General features: G+C 43.0%; 2 pseudogenes; both read right to left on the bottom strand.

Moving 5' to 3' along the window:
* Positions 1-7,824: 7,824 nt before the first annotated feature.
* LOC148009922 (triosephosphate isomerase, chloroplastic pseudogene) lies at positions 7,825-8,643 on the bottom strand (annotated as a pseudogene).
* A 7,861-nt stretch (positions 8,644-16,504) lies between these two features.
* LOC148009921 (triosephosphate isomerase, chloroplastic pseudogene) lies at positions 16,505-17,458 on the bottom strand (annotated as a pseudogene).
* Between the last annotated feature and the right edge of the window lie 3,993 nt (positions 17,459-21,451).

Here is a 21,451-nt window from a genome sequence, read left to right as displayed (position 1 = left end):
GCTCAAGGATACTACGCAGGTAACCAATGGATTTGGGTACCAAAATCCCCTACTAAACCGCCTCCATCAGCTGAAGACCAGAGTGCCTCAAAAGCACGGCACAGGAGGAAATCTAAGAGAAACTCTAGGTCTCAAGGCAAGAAACCAGACATGACTGTTCAAAGGAAAGAGCCCCAGCCTAGCATGCTAAATAGACAGATGTCATACGTAGCCATTGAGCAGGCACAAAAATCGTTAGCGCCCAAGGAGCCTTTGATTCCCCAAGGGGAGAACAAGCATCATAGGCACAACATTGCTCAAGGCAAGGCTGATCGCTCAATAAAGCAAATGGCACAATCGTCTAGTAACCTCAAGCAGATCATTCAGTGAGTGCCAAGTCCACCTAAGAGTCCTAGATCTCCTATGCCCTCTTCTCCCAACCAGACACAGGAAGCACCACAGCACTTGTCAAGGGCGACTGTTCAATTCCAATCTCTACCTCCATCTAAGCTTCCAACCGTCAAAGAGGCGCGACATGATGCTATCTGTACCTCTCGACCCAAGAATATGCCTGAGCCACCTAATGCGACTAGATCAGCTCATGTTCTTGATCTACACAAATGAGTGCTCAAATGCCAACGAAAGACACAGCCACTTCTAATCGCCCTAGGGACTTGACACCGCAATCCACCAAGGGTAGCCAGCCCACTGAACTAGTTGCTACTACTTCCAATCAGGGACCACAGCAGTCACAGCCCTTGGCTGTGACAATGCCCCTTGTGGAATGTGTCCTTAGTAGTTTACCTGTGGAGGAGGTATCGCAACCAAATCCCTCAACAAATCCAGCACTTTCAAAGTGCCTAAAGCCTAGGACGGAGGAGTCAAACGCAAGGGAGTTGGTTGAAAAGCTAGACTCTCCGAAAAGAGCGGCAGTTGTGCCCTCACAACCGGGCAAGGCTATTCAGCAAACCACGGCTATGTCCCATAAGGACACACTAGAGAAGGAAAATGCTGAGGCCCGACCAAGCACAAACGGTCGATATAGCCCAGGGTCTTGAGTCGTTGAGAGAGGCACCTTCATTGACCAAGAAAAAGAGGAGAAAGCAGAGAAAGCATCAACAGTTGCAGGTGGTTGTGGACCCCAAGAACATTGAGACGAAGGGCGCTGGAGAGCTGATGAATAAAGCATCGAGTCCATCCACCAATGAACGCGCTGATGCCTCTCCTAATAGCAGTGAAACCTCAGACACATCTGTGTGCTCTGACAAACCAAAGCAACAGTTGCCATCAACAGTTGCTTACAACACTCTATCCACTGACAATAGAACTCACATTGATCAATCAAGAGTGGATACAATGCTGTCACAACAGGGTGACAAATCTATACTATCCACATCCGAGAAGAACCATGAGGAAATAATAGCAAAACCTCAGAAGAAACGCGAGAACCCCAAGAGCATAAGAAAACCTAGCGTTGACCAATCTTGCTCATCTAGGCCTAAGCCCCCAGCCATGCTAAAGCCTAAGGAAACTCTTAGAACTTTGCATGAGATAGCAATCGAGCAAGCCCTTGTTGAACATAGAAGTGTCGCCGAATGCTTAACTGAGTTGGAGGCTAAGCTCAAAGTGGTCACGCATGTCTACGTCCTTGCGGACATGGGCACGATCCCCAAGGAGCAGCTTGGAGATTACTTGACCTTTCCTCTATCATGGGAAGAACAAGAACATCTTAACAGACACTACGATAGGCTCCTGCATGAACATATGCGACTCATCCCTGACGAGGAGGCTGATGAACTGCGCTTAACTGTCACATTCAATGAAGTGCTTTGCCGACCGAATCTCGTAGACATAGAGCTACTAAAGTTACTGTCGGCAGGCTAGAGTCAATTTGAGCAGCGTTAGTGCGAAAGCCGTGTTGTAATGGCCGAGCTAGGGGCTCAGATCATGACGGTTTCAGAAGAGCGATTGGCCAAATGGCGGTCTCAAAGAGACCTAACCTACATGGCACCAACTTCCCTTTGAGTGCTCACTGACATTCGGGGTATGGGCTTAGCTGGGACTAGGCTACAGGGCCCTTTGATTGATAAGGTTCTCATTGAGGAGGAGTTACATATTTCCAGTAGACTCGGTCAAGGTTCCATGCTACTCGATGTGGCAAAGTATCTATCAGTATTAAGTCAGCTGCCACGAATACTAGATGCATGTGCCATGCTCGGGTACCACCCCGAGTTCTACACTTCGTTCTTATCCTCGTGAAGTGACATGGATTCATAGATATGTATATAAATAAACACTGATTCTTGTGTCACCTTGTATAAACAATATTAACACACACAAGCAATGATAGTCAAGCGCAGGCAGAAGAGTTGGGTCTGACAGGCTAAGCTCCTCAAGTCCTCTTCTCATCACACATTTAAAAGCTGTGTGACCATTCCCACCCCCAAGTGAAGGGCATGCAACCCACGTTACCGCCATAGGAGGCTTTGACCAACAACACTGATGGTTGTAGACAGGGTGCAGTCCCTTTCTATACACCTTCTTCCCGTTTTGGTCTACCCTTCTGAGGATGTGCCCTATCCCACTCCAGGACAACCAGTCCACGCGACTTAGCATAAACTAATATCCGCTAATGACTAGAGGCAACGCGAACATCAGCATGGGGGCCATTCCTCTACAACAAACACCGCATGCCTCACCCCTTCTCTCCTTCTCATATGCGCTTCATGAACCACACTAAAATCCCTTCCATGCAAACAGTTGTATCCTATATCCAGGTCTAACCCTTGGATTGCATCTTGCAGGTTTCCTTTTGCAGCGGAACGCATGGAGAATCATGGGGATCTAGCATGCAAAGACGCTCTTCGCAGAAGGCGGGAGCACGTGGCACGCGTCCCTCCACCGAAGCGCTATGTGCCCACCATCAAGAGGTATGCCAAGAAGCGAGGCCCTAAGCGACATTGCCCAGGGCGAAGGCCGAAGAATCCTCAAGTCAAGAAAGTCGAGACTCGAAACACACAACAGGTGGCAGCACTAGTGGTACGCACTCCCAGCTCCCGCTCGGGCCCCAAACGCTCAAAGGCAGAAAGGGCAGCTCGAGAACGAGAAGAATTTAATGAATTATTTAAAGATATTCTGAAGACGGTAGCGTTTTCGGGATTACACCATTCATGTCCCGACTGACATGTTCCCTGCTCATCCCCACGGGAGCCCCACACCAGCAGAGCCCCAATCACCCGGCCATCCAGACTCGCCCCACCTCGTGCAAATCGAGTAGCCCATAAGGCATAAAGGGCTTATCAAATGATAACTGGCCAGGAATATTTGTCTTTAAATGGTTAAGTGTTGACATGATCCCGAAGTGTATAAACTTTTCATATCTCCGTTTAATATATTTCACATCTTTAGCAAAAGAAAAAGCTAATCAAGCGAAGGTGATAAATATCTAAGTCAACACCATAAAATTCAGATAAGTAATGTCTCCTTGCATTGCACTGGTTTATTATAGTTATGGAGTATACCATGCATGTACTCTCATGAAGCGGCAAGTTGATGCAGAATGACACAGGTCAATGTCTAGAAGCGTTTCACATCCAAGTCACCACAAGACCACCAACCCCACAAAGAACCATTATGGAGGAAGTGACAGGAATACCAAGAAACAAAAGCCATGACGGAAACACCACTAGATGAGAACCCAAGGACACCTCTGCAAAAGCACATATTGCGACTGAGCATGGCCAAAGCATAATCATTGATTACCTCCTCCTTCTTGACTAAACTCTATGTTCGGCAGGAGCCACGCTTTCAACAAGGGCGAACATCTCTTCATCATCCAGGATTCAATTCGCAAGATGCTCTGCCCTTGTCCATGCACAGCTCACTCCAAGTGCTACCTCAATTGTTTGATGTCTCACATGTTACGAAGAGGTTTGCAAAATCTCAAGTGTATCTCTTCATCTCAACAACAGTTCCTCTAGCATCAAGGCTGGTGACACAATCATCTCTGTCATATCAATTCTTCATAGCCTTTAAATCCCAACATTTCTCAATCCAAATGAAAGGCTAACAGCCTCAATGTATGGCATTGATTGTATTCATTTTTCCCACCAAAAAAAAAAGGAGAGAGAGAAAGAAAGAAAGGAAGAAACGAAAAAATGGAGAGAGAAAAGAAAAAGAAAAAAGAAAAAGAAAAAAAGAGCACACACAATCACAACACCGCACCTAGGGGTCCTCAAATTAGGTATGTCTAGCGACCTTGGTTGGCTGGCTCCGTCCCTAATCCCCTAGCCCTTTTGTACATCCCCCACAATTGTTCAGGGCACATTAAGGGCAGGACATACCTAGGGAGCTCGCCTCGCCTATGGTTAGACCTGTCACCCTGGACCACTTGCACAATTCTTTTGCACTCCATCTCAATGCCATTACAATCAACAGTGGTAAGCACGGCATGAAAGACAATGAAAAAGTACACCATACTTTTCAAGCACTACATGTAGCCACTAGCTACCAAAAGCTAAGACATCGCAGAGCTTAATTGTGCTCCATTACCTTGACAAGACCATAAGGATGTCTCAAGCAATCTTCAAGTGTACTCCCCGTCTTCATCGACAAAATTTTCCATCAACTAAGCCCTTGCTTCACTGACCCATTGATATACAAGGAACCAGGCCGACAGTCTTCTAGCTAAGTTTGGATCGTGGAGCTACCGGAGTGCACGAGAGAGGAGGTAACTCAAACGGCACGGAGGTAAGGTCACTACACCCGTAGATATGGATTGTGCATCGGCTATGTGAGAGGTAGCCATTAGTGCTCGGCTTGGAACACTTGAATCAATAAGTGGTCTGTGGGTCTTGGCGGTTGAGTGAAAGCTCCCACACTCAGCCATGCTTCCCTCAGGCCGTGCTTTTTGCCTCACAAAATCTTTCAAGGTTTTCATGAAGTGCTCAAGAAAAAATATCCACCTTACATGAACTGCCCCACAAAGTGCGATCTCATCAATCAAATGTACGAGTAAATGTAATTGAGTAGTCAAAATGGATCGAGGAAAAATTTCCTCCACCAAACAAACCACCTCAACAAATAATACTTGAGCATCTTGCAATGTGTTTGGATCAATTTCCTTCGAGCTCACATATCTGTCAAGATGTATTTGAGAATTGTTTATTTTTGTGTAGAAATTCAAAGATATATAATGAAAAAATACAATGTATACACACCTCACAAGCTCTCCCATCTTGTAAATGATATCACGTACATCTTTGGATACATAATGGATATGCTAGTAGGAAGTACGAACTGAATGTAAACAATATTCATAGATCAAATGATTAGTTGAGAAAAAAGTCATCATACCCCAAAGTTTACACATAGTAACTCCACTAATTACTATATTCATGGTTAGAGATACCCTTACTTGAATCATTTTGTGCCAATCGTGGGACTTCAAACCAGATAGTTGCTCCACACCTCTTTTCTTTTTCTTTATGAAGGCTCCCTTGAGACATCTCATACATCCTGTGGGTGTTCGAAAGATATATATTTGTTCCTTCACTATTTTTTCTCGTTCTTTGACAACATCCAAGGTGCATGGGGTAGCTCAATCTTTCCTCTGGGAGGCTCGTCTCATGCGACCAATGTTACGTAAATCCTCCCTTACATTAACGGAATCACGAGCCCCTATTAAGTGATCCCATAATGTAGATATAACATTTTTGAATATGTGCATGGGGTCCAACAGGTGATTGATCTTGAGTTCAGTCCAGTACAGAAGACGAAAAAATATAGAAAACCTAATAAATAAACAATACATTATGTAAACAATTCATCATGCTAAATACTTTAAAGTCAATTGAGAGAAATGCACTTCTTATCGACTCATGCCGAGTGGACGGTGGCTGTCGGCATTAATCCATCTCTCCTTCCAATCTCAAATGGTTAGAGATTGTGGAGTCATTCCATTAGTAGGGAGAACATATTTGGGATGGCCAATAGGAAGAAATCGATGATGATTGTCGTAGATAACCTTCTTTAAACATGCCGGCCTAGAGGAAACTAGAGAGGGACCGCGAATAGGACATGCATGATATCCTAACGTTGTTAAACCTGAAAAAACAAGTGAATTAGTAAAATGCAATTGATTCAAGTCTTGAATTTCAAATATAGAGTTATGTACATGTACCTAAACACTCTCCGTATCCTGGAAAGTCGTGCATGGTCCACAACAACATGGCCTTCAATGTGAAATCTCTAGAGGATGCAGATGCACTTGTATCTTGCACCTCAATACCTTCCCATAACATTTCTAACTCTTCAATCAAAGGCTCTAAGTAAATGTTCATGTTTTTTACCTTGTGCTTTTCAGGAATCAAAAGGGACAACATCACATGTCCCTTTTTAATTGCCATGGATGGAGGACAACATGATTAAACCTAATTCATAACAACATCAAAATATTTGTCATTCATATGTTTACATAAGATCTCAATTTTAAATACACAAAAATCATCATAAATACATTAAAACTTATGATAAGAATTCACTATCAAAACTTATCTTAAAAACAAAAAATTATGATAAAGCCCAAATGCGCGTCTATATCCGTGTTTAACTACGCGTCTATATGGGCTATTTTCGCGTCTATATTCGCATCTATACTTGCGTCTATCTGAACAATAGACACACATATACACGCGAAAATAAACGCACACGTCAAAATTCAAACCATACTTAAATCATTTCTTTTCAAACTGCGCCTTTCCTTTCTTGCATTTTTTGCGGTTTTGAAGCTTGAGTTTAGCCGACATGCAGTCTTTTCATGCCTCACCTAGTCTCTTCATGCCTCACCTCCTCATGACTCACCTCTTCTTTCATTTCAAACACACAAGAAGGGAAAAAGGAAAGCCAAGGAGAGGAAGAAAGAGAGAACAAGAAAGAGGAGAACAAGAAGAAGCAGCAAGCAAGCATCAAGGGAGGGTAACTTACCAAGGAGAGGAAGAAGGAGAAGAAAGAAGCGCCACCACCCACCACATCAAACACCCAAGGTGAGTCTCTCTCTCTCTCTCTCTCTCTCTCTCTCTCTCTCTCTCTCTTTGTTTCTCTCTTTCTCTCTCTGCTATGTCTGTGTATTTAGGATTTGTGATTCCATTATGTATTGCATTTTGTAAATCATCAATGGTGATCGTCGGCCTAAAATCGACCGACCGAGCGCATCTGATAGCGCGTCTACATCTTAGTGTAGACGCAGACATAGACACAAAAAATGTTTTCTCTCATAACGTCTGACAGCACGTCTTAGTGCACGTGTGCTGGCGCATGTGCTCTGTAGTGTACACGCGATGATACACGCATTGCACAGAAGGTTGACCTGCAAGCTATACGCGATTATACACGCGCATTGACTTGAAATGCACGTCTGACAGCGCATCTGTGCTGCATCTTAGATGCGCAGATAGACGCGCTGGATAGAAGGTTCACTCTGGGGCGCATCTGAGGGCGCGTTGTCATGGAGTTCGTATAAGAGCTGCTGAACACGGGGTTCAAGATATTGCAAGGCACGAGGCTAACAAGAAGATCTCAAAATTTTTATGCCAAAGATCACTATATTTCTTGCCAAGTGAATTATAACAAAGAAGCTGCCAACTACTCTTGACAAGAAGCTGTAGTTATAGGCATACCGCCTTTGAAAAATAACTTGTTCAGGACTCATTATTCTTGGGCCTTAACCAACCTCGGGATGTTGTGATAACTGTCACTTTCCTCAATTCTCACTGAAAATTGGCCAGAACTATGATCCGATCGAGCGTTTCATCTAGGTAAATTCTGTTCCTTCTGATTCCAAAATCTTCAGACTGCCACCTTTTTGGCTGTTACAGAGTTGCAAATAGTTGCAAATTTTGGGTCCTTCAGTGAAGCTCCTCCCATGAGGAAACCATCTATGTCTTCTTTCTTTGCCAGTTCAGCACAGTTTGCTTCATTTACAAAACCGACATAGATTATGCGCACTTGTGAAGCCACATCTGGAGAGACATTTTTACTCATCCAATCACGAACAACTGCATGCACCTCCTGTGGTTCTATAGGTGTTGCCACTTTGCCAGTACCAATAGCCCAAACAGGCTCATATGCAATAACAATGTCAGACCAACCAGGTACATGATTTGCAAATGCCTTGAGCTAGACAAAGCAAACATCAAAGGTTTTCCCAGCTTCCTGTTCCTCCACTTTTTCACCAATGCAAGCAATAACCTTCAACCCTTGTCCTAATGCATATGCAGCTTTTTTCCATGTAAACTCATTCGTTTCACCAATTATATGTCTACGTTCAGAATTGCCAAGGATCACCCAATCACAACCAACATCCTACAGCTTCTCAACATTGATTTCTCCCGTAAAAGCTCCACCTTTTCCATGGCTTCAAAGCGTCCTTTGTGTTGCCACCTTTACTTTGCTTGCTGGCAAAGAGTTCTTCATCCACGTAGAGCAGACCCCTCTATGGAACCGACTAGTCGGGCTCACTCCATACACAAGAGAACAGGTGACATGGATCCTATTAGGTGCAAACCTTGGTGAAGAAGAGATGGAATAATAGCGGGCCTGAAGACGACGTGAAACAGATGCAAAAAAAGATGCCAAGAGTAGGTTTGGTAGAGGGGAACTCTGTTATGACTTCCAAAAGACTCATTTGGTTAGCTGTAATCCATTACTGATACTCATCCTTGCCGAGGGGCGAAGCCAGAAACTTCAATCGGTCCCTTTCAGCAGGATTAGAGGCGTGAACTGCTAGAGCAACAATTTGCGATCCAGCCATTAACACCATAAATGAAAGCTCCCAAATCCTGAGATTTTGCTGAGAGGATTCCTCCCAAAACAACTCTAGCCCAACAACACAAGAAGCTCCTCATCTCCAATATAGCACGTCATTTCCCCCCATAAATAACCAGACCCAAAAGCAAAAACGAAAATCACGCCCCTGTAAGCTTATTTTGAAGCTTTTACTCAATCATTGGAAATGATTTGATAAGGCTTGAGCTCTCTTCTTGCTTTCGGAGTTACTCACTAAGAGTGAGAGAGAGTAGAACTCGTTCTTGTGGATGTTCCCATCCCGTTTGATCTCCCAATGGTGTGGCCAGTGTAGTAGCCACAACACGATGCTCTTTACATGTTACAAAACAAACTGGGCTATAGCTCTTAAGTTACCGCCTTTGTTGCTTCATTGTCCCACATGTTACATTGGCCTTGTTCACGTGCAACCTTTGTCTTCATAGCTTAAATGTCGGCTTCTACATGGCTCCCTTTGATTCCACGGTTTCCTGCACTTTTCTTGGAGTTCTTCATTGAAATTAACAGCATGATTATATTCTTTGGCATTAGTTTTTCATATTTTTTTGACACACACACAACAGGCACACAAACAGAAACACACACAAACACAAAAACACAAGTGGAGTATGTACATTGGATGCGGGTACAGAAAAGGACGAAAAGATAATGCAACAATCAAACACAAGTGAAAAGATAACACGGATGCACAACAAAAATGGAGGTGTTTACGACTCGGATGCGCAACAGCATGACATCCACCCCCTCTAAACCTACGCATCCTCCGGATGAGCCAACTATCCATGATCATCTAAGTCCACAAACAAGTCCAGTTCTTCGTCAGTTTCTAGTAGACCTGTTTCTCCATCAGCTACATCATCCATATTCTCTGCTTCTTCTGCTAGAATTTCTTCTGACTGCTCTTCCTCTGCCAATACTTCAAGTGCATACTGTTCATCTTCTCTTCTCTTGAAAATCCTGACTCGTTTTCTAGCAATGGACACCCTCAATACCGTCCCATCCAATTCAGCCAACTCATAGGTAGCATTGTCAAAAACCTGTTTCACTTCATACGGTCCAAACCATCTTTGAACCATTTTTCTCATGCTGCTATGTTGATTCTCTAGGCTACTGTCGTAGACTAGAACCCAATCTCCCTCTTTTATGGCTCTAGGCCGCAGGCGATGCCTCAAATCAAACCTATCCTTGTTTTTGAGTCGAGCTGCCTTCAAATGATCAACTTCTAGCTGCACATCTTCTGCCCTTCTCTCTAGTTGACGAATTCGAAGAGCTAGAAGCTCCTCTCTTGATAAATTCTTATGCCAAGGAATAGCACTCCACATGAGAGCACAAATTTCAGTAGGCATGACAGGTTTTTGCCCATACATCAACTCTGCAGGCATATATCTAGTAGTCACGCTATGTGTAGAGCGGTTTGCCCACAATGCAAAAGGTAGTAATCTCGACCAATCTCCAATCCGACCTCTACAAGCTTTTGCCAATGCCTTAACTATCGGCGGATGCCCTCTTTCGCTCTTGCCATTCCCCTCTGGATTATAGGCAGTAGTAAGAGCCAACTTAATCCCAAGCCGTGAGAAAAATTCTCTAGCTTCATCTGCATCTAGCTCTCCATGATCAGCAGTAATCTTGCCTATACATCCATACCAGCAAAATATTTCTTCCAACAAGAATTTACATACTGTAGTGGTGGTCTTCGTCCACAAAGATCTGCCTTCAACATAGTTTGTAAGATCCTCCCTGGCCAAGACAAGATATCTCATTTGCCAAAGTCCCACTGGCAAAGTAACCAAGTCAACCACCCACTTATAATGCATACATAGCGGATAGGTCGGATGCAACTCATCACGATGCCGCACTAAAGAGTAGAGCTGACAGTCCCTGCAAGTCTCCACAAAGTGGGAAACATCCTTATACATCCCTTTCCACTAGTATCTTTCTTTGATTTTCTCATAGGTAGCCCACACACCTCTGTGTCCAGCCCAAGAACTCTCATGAAACTCTCGCATAATCTGTATCTATGTCGCTGCCCCGCAAACTACTCTCAAGGGTAGGCCGCCTCTCTTCTTTGGGTGCTTCCAAAGAAAACCATCTTTCAAGAAATACCCATAAGCCTTTCTTCTGATTTTCTTGAATGCATCATCTGTCCAATCAGCTCTTCGAGTCAATGAACTCAGATACTGACCAATTTGCAGCCACTCGCCAACATAGAGTTCTTCAGTAAAGGCTTCAACAGTATATACATGACAATCATGAACAAGGATAGAAGCTGCAAACTCTGTCTCATCATCTTTTGCAAGCAATGACTCCTCATTCTCATATCTCACTCTAGACAGCATGTCAGCCAACTGGATTATCTTTTCCTACTATGTGTCGAAATTCTGGATTCAATGATTTGATGTAGGCAATCCACCAAAGCATCGCTATATCCGGAGTCGAACAGCTAGTAATCATGCCAAGCAAAGGCAAGAAATCTGTTTCCACAACAATTGGAGCACCAATAAAATACTATTTATTACACTTCAGTGCTGTGACTACTCCCCACAACTCTCTTTTAATCTGCGGATATCTTCTCTGCCGCTCATTAAGAACTTTAGCTCCAAAGCGGATTGCATATCTGTTCCCATCAGCATCATCATGTCCCACTGCCCAACCTATGCCAATAGGGCTCGTATCAACTGACAACATGATTGGCCGTCCACACTGATAATCCGCCTTGCAAAGCGTAGGAGTTGACTGCAACAGCTTCTTGAGTATACGCATGGCTTTCGATTTCTTCTCATCCCAATGAAACTTCTGCCTCTTTCAAAGCAGTTGATAGAGAACGTCTGCTATGTGAGAAAAATGAGGAATCCATTCATGTAAAATAACAAGCTCCCACAAATCTCCGCACCTCTGAAGTAGTCTAACAATACTCTGCAATCCTGCTTATGGCATCCACCTTTGCAGGTGAAGGCTTCCTGCCATAATAACCAACCATATGCCCAACTATGATGACTTCATTAACACCAAAGACAGATTTTAGCCCTAAAAGAGTCAAATTCACCTCCTCTAATCGTGTCAATATTTTCTCACAAGCAACCAAGTGTTTAGCCACAAAATGTCTACATCCTCGCAAATCAAGACTCTCATTCTTTTCTTCTTTTGCATAGCCTTTAATAGGCACATCATCTAAGAAAGCCATGGTATACTGTGGAATATAGTCTCGCAGAACTTTATGCATAGCATTCATCATATGAGCAATTGAGTTGGTGGCACCTTGAGGCAAGGTACACATCCTCACAAGACCAATAGGTGTCTGCATAGTGGTGATATCCCTGCTTTCCAAGGCAAGCTGAAACTGGTCATAACCAGAATACAAGTCACCTAGGGAATAGATGCCTCGTCTTGAAAAAGCCTCCGCAAACTTATCCACAACTGGTCCTGTTCTCACATTCATGATTGTCACTCTATTCACGGGCTGCATATCCTGAATAAATCTCAAGGTTCCATTCTTCTTTGGAACAGTAAACCACCTGTTAGAATAGGGCGCAGAAGAGGGTTCCAAAATCCCCATCTTAATCTTCTCATTCAACAACTCTATTAGCTTCGGCAAGTGTGCTCTAGGCACAGGTATAGGACGTATATTTCATGGCGCATGAGGAACGGTGAAGATGACCATAGGCGTAACCAATTTGGGACTAATGCAACCAATTTCATGAGGAAAGAAAGCAAATGCCTTACCATGTCGTCCAAGCATCTCTCTGAAACATTCTTTTTCCACTGGAAGCAAGAAATCATCATTTCCAGTCTTCAATTTTGCAAGAGTTTTAGCTGTAAATTCATGGCCAATATTTGCAAGATCTCTCAACATAGGCTGCTTCATAGCTTTTTCCATCTGCTCATCACTATCAGGAGGAAGCGGCCCTGCAATCGGCTTAACCTCTTATCAATTGTTTTATACTTCGTGTCAACCTTGGCATCAGTTAGGCACTCTCTTCTTTACTGCAATTTCTGAAATTTTTCAACAACTCTCAACTGTGTTGGGGCTAAAAAATTTCAGCCCTTTGCTCTATGGACTGCATGGGTATAGCCTGAAACTCTGTATGTTGAAATTCTTCAGCATTAAATTCTATTGGCTGAAAGGTTTCAGCCCTCTGTTCTGTGGACTACCATGATGCAGCCTCATACTCTGTATGCTGAATTATTTCAGCATTTAACTCTACTGGGGCTGAAAGGTTTCAGCCCTCTGCAACTTTGAAAGCTGATCAAGATCAGTCATAGACTCGGTTTGCTGAGTTTTCTCAGCCTCTGACTCTGTTTTCAATATAAAATCAGAAATTTCCTGATACATATCCAAGGTTTGCGCTGGTATGATCCTTGAACCCTTACATACATCAGTTTTCAGCATATTTTCCATCTCAGACAAAGTATTTGCATAAGACATTCCATCATACAGCCCATCCACATGCTCTTCTGCTTGCAAAATACCTGCAGTCTTCAACTCTTTCTCCTTACGACCAATGTACTGCCCGGCAGCTCTAGACAAATTTGAAATTTTCCGATAACTCACTGAACTATCTGAAGAAAAACCAAAAAATTTAGTGGAGAAAGACTGGCTGCCAAGAGGCGAGATCTCCTCTTTTCTACGCTCCGTACCACTGGCGTCTCGCAAGACAGCAGTACCTAATGAAAATCCAGCTCCTTCGCAGATAGTGGTGCCTTACGCAAGGAGTCCCTGTTTCTCGGATGATTTACTCCAACAGTCATAAACTGAACAGCTCGCATACCATCCTTACTGCGTATCCGTGCATAGGCTGAGCCGTCATCCATCACTTTCGTCTCCATTCTTGCTTCTGTAATGAAGGGCTATCCAAGAATAATCGGATAAGAGCAAGAATCCTGAACAAAGCAATGATGATCCTCTTTAACATTGCCAATAGAAATTCTGATGCTCGGACAAGCAGCATACATATCATCAGAAGTATTATTGGCTACTCTCATGCGCCAGCCATGCTCTGCATCCATAGCCCACTTGCCACTCTCATAAACACCTCGATCAATAAGATTAATCTCGGAACCATGATCGACTAAAGCAACCAAAGGAATTTGTTTCTCTCCAATCCTTACCACCGTCTCAGTGGTTGCTCTAGCCCAATGACTACGTGAAAAATGGCTGCGAGGAATGAGGATAGGGGTATCATCATCCTCATACTGCATAGGCTGAACTATTTTCTCCAACTGCGGGTTGACAGAAGCATTCTCAACCATCACTGCATCATCTTGCTCTTCCTCAAGAGCTCCATGCCATAATCCCTGTAAAGCAGGTCCTTCCACTACATGTCGTTTCCTCTGCAAAAGATCTTGCATCTGATCATGTATTTCTCTTCTAGCAATCCCAAGAGCTTCACCAATAGTAAAAGTGACTTCACTATTTAGAATTCTTTCATGAAAAATCTTACTCATATCCGTCTGCATGTCAAGGTCTGACAAGAGCTTGAATCCTGGCTCCTTTCTTGGTTGCCTCTTTTCTTTCATGTGTTTGTCTGCCATAGGTTGTTCAGGACCTGATTGTGCTGGAGAACTCATCATAGGTGGAGTTGTAGCAGGTGGTGAAACAAAGTCACCCCCTCTAGTCTTTTTGGAGGTGCTGAGACCCTCCTCATTTCTTCTTCTCTTTTCCTCAACCATGGCATCTAAACCCTGTGTTTTCGCCATATAAGCAAAAATAGAATACCTGTCAATAGGAGAATCCCATCCCGTTTCTCCTCGGATGCTGGAGCCCACACAAGTCATAATGGATGCCTGAACTTTCCCTCTTCTCGCTATCTGTAAGGAAGAGGACCATAAGGCAGAGTCTCCATCTGATTTCTGCTCAAGCTGGACTCCATAAGCTAAAGCATCTCCTCTAGCACTCACATAAGCTGATCGCGCAGCCATATCATCAACAAGCTTCTTCATGCCTCCCTTACCAAAGTTCGTGTCAAGAGGAGCACCAGTCTCTGTCAGCCATATCTTCCCATCTTGTCCCCAAAACACTATGTTCTTCTTACGCGCTTCCTGAAAAGCATCACAATCTCTGCAGTGTTGGTGCTCTGTACTATCGCACCAAATACATCGTCTCCCTTTTCTTTGGCCAACTGGGAAAGCAGTCACTAGATCAGATGCTACAGCACGTACTGGCATAAGTTTCTCTTTTAACTTCCCAACTTCAGCTTTGACTGCCTCTATAACACAATATTAGTGAGTTTGGGAATCTCCCAATTTCCATTTTCTAAATACTAAAAATGTAGCACCTGGATAACATGGCCATAAGTTTCTCAAAACCATATGGTATGACCTATCATTGAAAAGCGCTTGAAAAATGGAATCTATTGAGCTATAGACCCCTCTATTTGGAGTTATAATGTTCAAGTTATGAAAAATCCAAAGTTTTGACCACATGTCCCAAACTTATGGGAAATTCCCACATTCCCCAATATGGTGTTCTATCGTCAAATTTGCCAAGCCTTTAATAACATCATCTACTGAAAAGGGCACTGGAGCAGCAGGAACTGATGGATTTACAACAGGAGGAGTAGGCTTAGGCATAGAACTTGTAGCAGGGGTAGAAGTAGAGGTCTCCAAGGATTTTTCAGAAGCAAATCATGTATTACGATGCAATCGTACCCTCCTGCGCTGCTTCTTAACAAGTGCATTCACAGCATCAATGACATGTCTCCACTCGGTCTTTAAGCATGCATCTGTAGCTTGATCCTCCAAAAGATCATCCAACTTTTCCTGTAAATCAGCATCAGCAGCTTGTAAAAATAATTCCACCTTCTACATCTCCAAAGTTTGCTACTCAGTCCCGTCCAACTGATTACAGCAGCTCTCGAACTCTCGTAGAAGGGCGGTAACTGAAAGTCCCTTATTAGGCATAGAAACCCATGCTAAGAAATTCCTGCGGTTCATAAGACCTGTATCCTCCAGGAAATATTCATCTTTTAATGCCTTCTTAAACTCTGTCCAACCAGCATGTGTTCCTTGAATTTCTGAAATTCAGACCTCAAGCGCACGAACCACGACCCGCAAGAAGTAGCGGCTCCAAACGTTTTGAGAAATCCCAAAAAACTTCATATTTTCTTCATATAGATGCAGGTAAGTTGGAACTTGTTGGCCGTTGAACTGCTTCATCTCCTGTTGGACAGCCTTCAAGGCATCCATGGCATCACTATCGCCTTTCGTGTGTGCTTGCTACTGCATATAGGATGTAAACGACTGAAACAGATGATTCATGACATTCTTATCCGTCATCTCTTCTTGCGAGTCTCCCATCTTGCTGGAAATTGACGCAGCGCTTTCACGTCGGGTTCACCAGAAATGTCGTGGAGTTCGTGCAATAGCTGCTAAACACGAGGTTCAAGATGCTGCAAGGCACGATGCTAACAAGAAGATCTCAATTTTTTGATGCCCAATATCACTATATTGCTTGCCAAGTGAATTACAACAAAGAAGCTGCCAACTACTCTTGACAAGAAGCTGCAGTTATAGGCATACCGCCTTTGAAAAATAACTTGTTCAGGACTCATTATGCTTGGGCCTTAACCAACCTCGGGATGTTGTGATAACTGTCACTTTCCTCAATTCTCACTGAAAATTGCCCAGAACTATGATCTGATCCAGCGTTTCATCTAGGTAAATTCTGTTCCTTACGATTCCAGAATCTTCAGACTGCCACCTTTTTTGCTGTTATAGAGTTGCAAATTCTGGGTCCTTCAGTGAAGCTCCTCCCATGAGGAAACCATCTATGTCTTCTTTCTTTGCCAGTTTAGCACAGTTTGCTTCATTTACAAAACCGACATAGATTATGCGCACTTGTGAAGCCACATCTGGAGAGACATTTTTACTCATCCAATCACGAACAGATGCATGCACCTCCTGTGCTTCTATAGGTGTTGCCACTTTGCCAGTACCAATAGCCCAAACAGGCTCATATGCAATAACAATGTCAGACCAACCAGGTACATGATTTGCAAATGCCTTGAGCTAGACAAAGCAAACATCAAAGGTTTTCCCAGCTTCCTGTTCCTCCACTTTTTCACCAATGCAAGCAATAACCTTCAACCCTTGTCCTAATGCATATGCAGCTTTTTTCCATGTAAACTCATTCGTTTCACCAATTATATGTCTACGTTCAGAATGGCCAAGGATCACCCAATCACAACCAACATCCTACAGCTTCTCAACATTGATTTCTCCCGTAAAAGCTCCACCTTTTCCATGGCTTCAAAGCGTCCTTTGAGTTGCCACCTTTACTTCGCTTGCTAGCAAAGAGTTCTTCATCCACGTAGAGCAAACCCCTCTATGGAACCAACCAGTCGAGCTCACTCCATACACAAGAGAACAGGTGACATGGATCCTATCAGGTGCAAACCTTGGTGAAGAAGAGATGGAATAATAGCGGGCCTGAAGACAAGGTGAAACAGATGCAAGAAAAGACCCCAAGAGTAGGTTTGGCAGAGGGGAACTCTGTCATGACTTCCAAAAGACTCCTTTGGTTAGCTATAATCCATTGCTGATACTCATTCTTGTCGAGGGGCAAAGCAAGAAACTTCAATCGGTCCTTTTCAGCAGGATCAGAGGCGTGAGCTGCTAGAGCAACAGTTTGCGATCCAGCCATTAACACCATAAATGGAAGCTCCCAAATCCTGAGATTTTGCCGAGAGAATTCCTCCCAAAACAGCTCTGGCCCAACGACACAAGAAGCTCCTCATCTCCAATATAGCACGTCGTTTCCCCCCATAAATAACCAGACCCAAAAGCAAAAACGAAAATCATGCCCCTGCAAGCTTCTTTTGAAGCTTTTACTCAATCATTGGAAATGATTTGATAAGGCTTGAGCTCTCTTCTTGCTTTCGGAGTTGCTCACTAAGAGTGAGAGAAAGTAGAACTCGTTCTTGTGGATGTTCCCATCCCGTTTGATCTCCCAATGGTGTGGCCAATGTAGTAGCCACAACACGATGCTCTTTACTTGTTACAAAAAAAATTGGGCTACAGCTCTTAAGTTACCGCCTTTGTTGCTTCATTGTCCGGCATGTTACGTTGGCCTTGTTCACATGCAACCTTTGTCTTCATAGCTTAAATGTCGGCTTCTACATGGCTCCCTTTGATTCCACGGTTTCCTGCACTTTTCTTGGAGTTCTTCATTGAAATTGACAGTATGATTATATTCTTTGGCATTAGTTTTTCATATTTTTCTTACACACACACAACACGCACACAAACAGAAACACACGCAAACACAAATACACAAGTGGAGTATGTACATTGGATGCGGGTACAGAAAAGGACGGAAAGATAACGCAGCAATCAAACACAATGAAACACACGTGAAAAGATAATACAAATGCACAACAAAAATGGAGTGTTTACGGCTCGGATGCGCAGTAGCACGACAGCGTCTAACCTGTAATTTAGACACGGGGATACACGCGCTAGGTCTCCCAGTTCTGACAATAAACAATATATTTTTGCAATGATGAATATGACTAATCCCATGTTTGTGTTTATCAGTTCTCTTGTTTAAGAGAAGCATTAGCACTTAAGTGTTATGCTCAATGTCTAAAGAAAGCTCTTTGAAAATGTAGGTAATATATGATTTTTTTAATGCAAATAAATTTGTCTTTTTCCTGTGTTTTTTTTGCAGATGTTGTATCCTGGTTCATCTAGCAATGACCCGGATATGGATTGCATGAATGATACATTGGCCTCCTTTGGCACGGGGGTCAATGCATTTTTTGGAGGTTTTCCTAATAGGAAAGACTTCATGGGAGAGATGACCAGACACCTTGGCTGCTCTCCCACAGCGGACGAGGTGTTCATTGTCATGTCTGGGATGCCTCTGGCATCTTTGCCTGGCACTACTTCCCAGACTCCACATGCAGGTACTCCACATGTACGTACTCCATATGCAAGTACTCCACATGCTCCACGCGCATCGGCTGAAGCACGTGCATCTGCAGAAGCTCGTGTGTCCAATGAGGCAGAGGGTAGTCGACAGAGAGGGAGGAGGGAGAGTCGAGGGGGAGGACGAGGCTTGTGTGGGGGTTGCCTAGGAGGTGGCGAGCGATCACCCTCACCAGTAGATCACGTAGAGGAGGTTGTACGCCAGTACTATAGAGTTACAGATGCTGGTGGCATCTTTCATGATGATGAGGGAAGGGATGTAATGGTGTACATGAGGAGCGTCGTGCATGCGACGTATAAAGATTGTTTCATTGCCTTCAAAAATCAGAAAAGCGGCTTGTGGCAGGAGGTGTTGAGGGCAGTCCATAGGAGGTACCCAAATCCTGAGGGTCAGCGATTCTCGAATGATTGGGGACGTACAAAAGTGAGGGATATGCTTCACAACAAAAGATCCCACCTCATGACACGGGCCAGGGACTCACTGCAGAGGCTGGAGGAGGGGTGTGGAGCCTATAGCCAACCACCTATGTGCCATCACATAGAGTGGAAGAAAGCCAAGAAGAAAGCAGCTGAGAAAGTGAAGAGTCGCCAGCACGCAGAGGCGCGACGGATCCAAATGGACACCATGGGATCGTCGCATACGGATCGGGCGTCAGAGAGTCGCGGGAGGCAGAGTTTGTAAGTATATTTTGATTTCTAGTTTTTTTAAATTTATATTTCTTTCAATTCTTTATATATTTTAGTCTAATATATTGTGACTCATAGTTGTTTGTATATCTCTAAATGTTTTGCAGACTACCATCGTTGGTAGGACGCCTACTCCTAGAGAGGTAGGTTACCATCGAGGCCATAACCGCGTAGTGACATGGCTTCACTTTTATGAGGGTCTCATCACTGAGGACCAATACAACCGGGCCATGAGGATTTGACAGCTAGAGGAGGTATGTTTTTCTTACTTTCCTATTAAAAGTATATCTAATTATAACTTTTTCTCCACCTTGTCTATGTAAGCAACCCTGATCTTTTGTGTGTGTAGGCGAACCCGGATGTGGAGCATAGCAAGGAGGGGGATAGCGATGCTAATAGCCAAGGTGGTACTAGCGAAGATGTTTCCTCTTCAGATTCGTAGAGGAGCACCATACCTCCTCATGAGGCCGCCTTTTCTTGTATATGTATGATATCTCTTTGAGCCTACTGCTTGCGGCCACGCTTTAGGTCACAAGCACTTAAACTTCCCTTGTAAATGCTTTTGATATATAATGAATGCATGGACTTTTATTTTCAATTCTCGTGCCCGTAAGATACATTGTCTTTTTTCCAAATACACAATCTGATGTATGGGAGGGGGAAAAAAAAACCAGAGAGCATGTGGTTGCAAATGCTCTCTGGTTTCTTTTTCCAGTTCTGTTTTGCGCGTCTATCAACGCGTCTAAATTGCAGATAATTTGTGTTTATATGCGCGTCTATAATGCAGACTACATGCGCTTATACACGCGCTTCATAATTCAAATTTAAAAAAGAAATTAAATATCTTTTTTAAAAAAATGACATTTTATGTTTTCCATTCGCGTCTATCAGTGCCTGTAAAAGCGCGTCTACCAGCGTGTCTATATGCGCGTGTATATGTGCGTCTATTGCGTGTCTATTTGTGCGTGTAAATTCGTTGATACATGCGATTATAGATGTGAAATGATAGACGCGCAAATAGACGGGTGGATAGATGAGCCCGTAAGAATTTCTCGATATTCAAAAATGGCGTCTAAATGTGCGTCTATGAGGCCTTTTTGTTATAGTGTATGATGTCAATGATAGATCAAAACACACTTACAAACCTTTTAGATAATATATTATCTTAGGAGAAATGTTTGAAATGTTTTCAATGATTCTTTTAAAAGTTACCCTTTTTCATATATTTATTCACTTAGGCATAACACACTAAGGACATGATTGTTGTATATATTCACCATAGCTTAAGCCAAAATTGAAAAATTTTGAGAAAACCAACTAATTGCAAGAGAGAAGAGTTGAAAGACAAGATGCACAAGAGATCAATTGGGAACAATTTTCCTCAGGTAAGTTACTCATGAATATATGTGTGCATCACGTGGGTTCAAAATAAGGTATTTTAAAAATACTATTTCAATATATTTTTTTACATACAGAAGGGTATTATTTACAAATTGAATAGAAAAGGGTTATATTTTGTTTAGAAAAAATTCACAAATAAGGACATTTATAAATAGGCATTGAATGCACATGATGTAGAGGATATACATATAATAACTTACCCAAGTGATTTTCCCCCTATGCATGGATGGGCACATCCCCCACATATGTATTTATTTTGATTTGATTATCTTAGTGCTCAAAATACATAAGGCATCTCGAAATAGGCCCATACATTTCTCTTTCTTGTTCAGTTCATCTTTCCCAACTCTTTTCTCAAAAGTAAGCTGACTTTTCTATATATAATATCTACAAATGATCATTCTAATCTATTTCAAAATATACATCAAAATAGTATTAAAATAAGATTTTTAGGCTTTTATAATCTAGCATTCAAATAGTCAACTAGTACTTGTGTATGTATGTAATGTGTCCACCTGTTCCCTTTCAGGACACGTCTTAGTAGCCCATCAAAAAGAGAGTCTAGAAAGCTCCGCCCGGCCATCCCATGGAATGTTACGGGGTTTGTGATCTAGGTCTT

The sequence above is a fragment of the Lygodium microphyllum genome, chromosome 30, assembly GCF_053477565.2.
Source record: "Lygodium microphyllum isolate KBCC chromosome 30, Lygodium_microphyllum_v1.1.10, whole genome shotgun sequence".
In the NCBI taxonomy this organism is placed as follows: domain Eukaryota; kingdom Viridiplantae; phylum Streptophyta; class Polypodiopsida; order Schizaeales; family Lygodiaceae; genus Lygodium; species Lygodium microphyllum.
The sequence above is the reverse complement of the archived record's forward strand: the minus strand, read 5'-3'. Positions and strand labels throughout refer to the sequence as shown.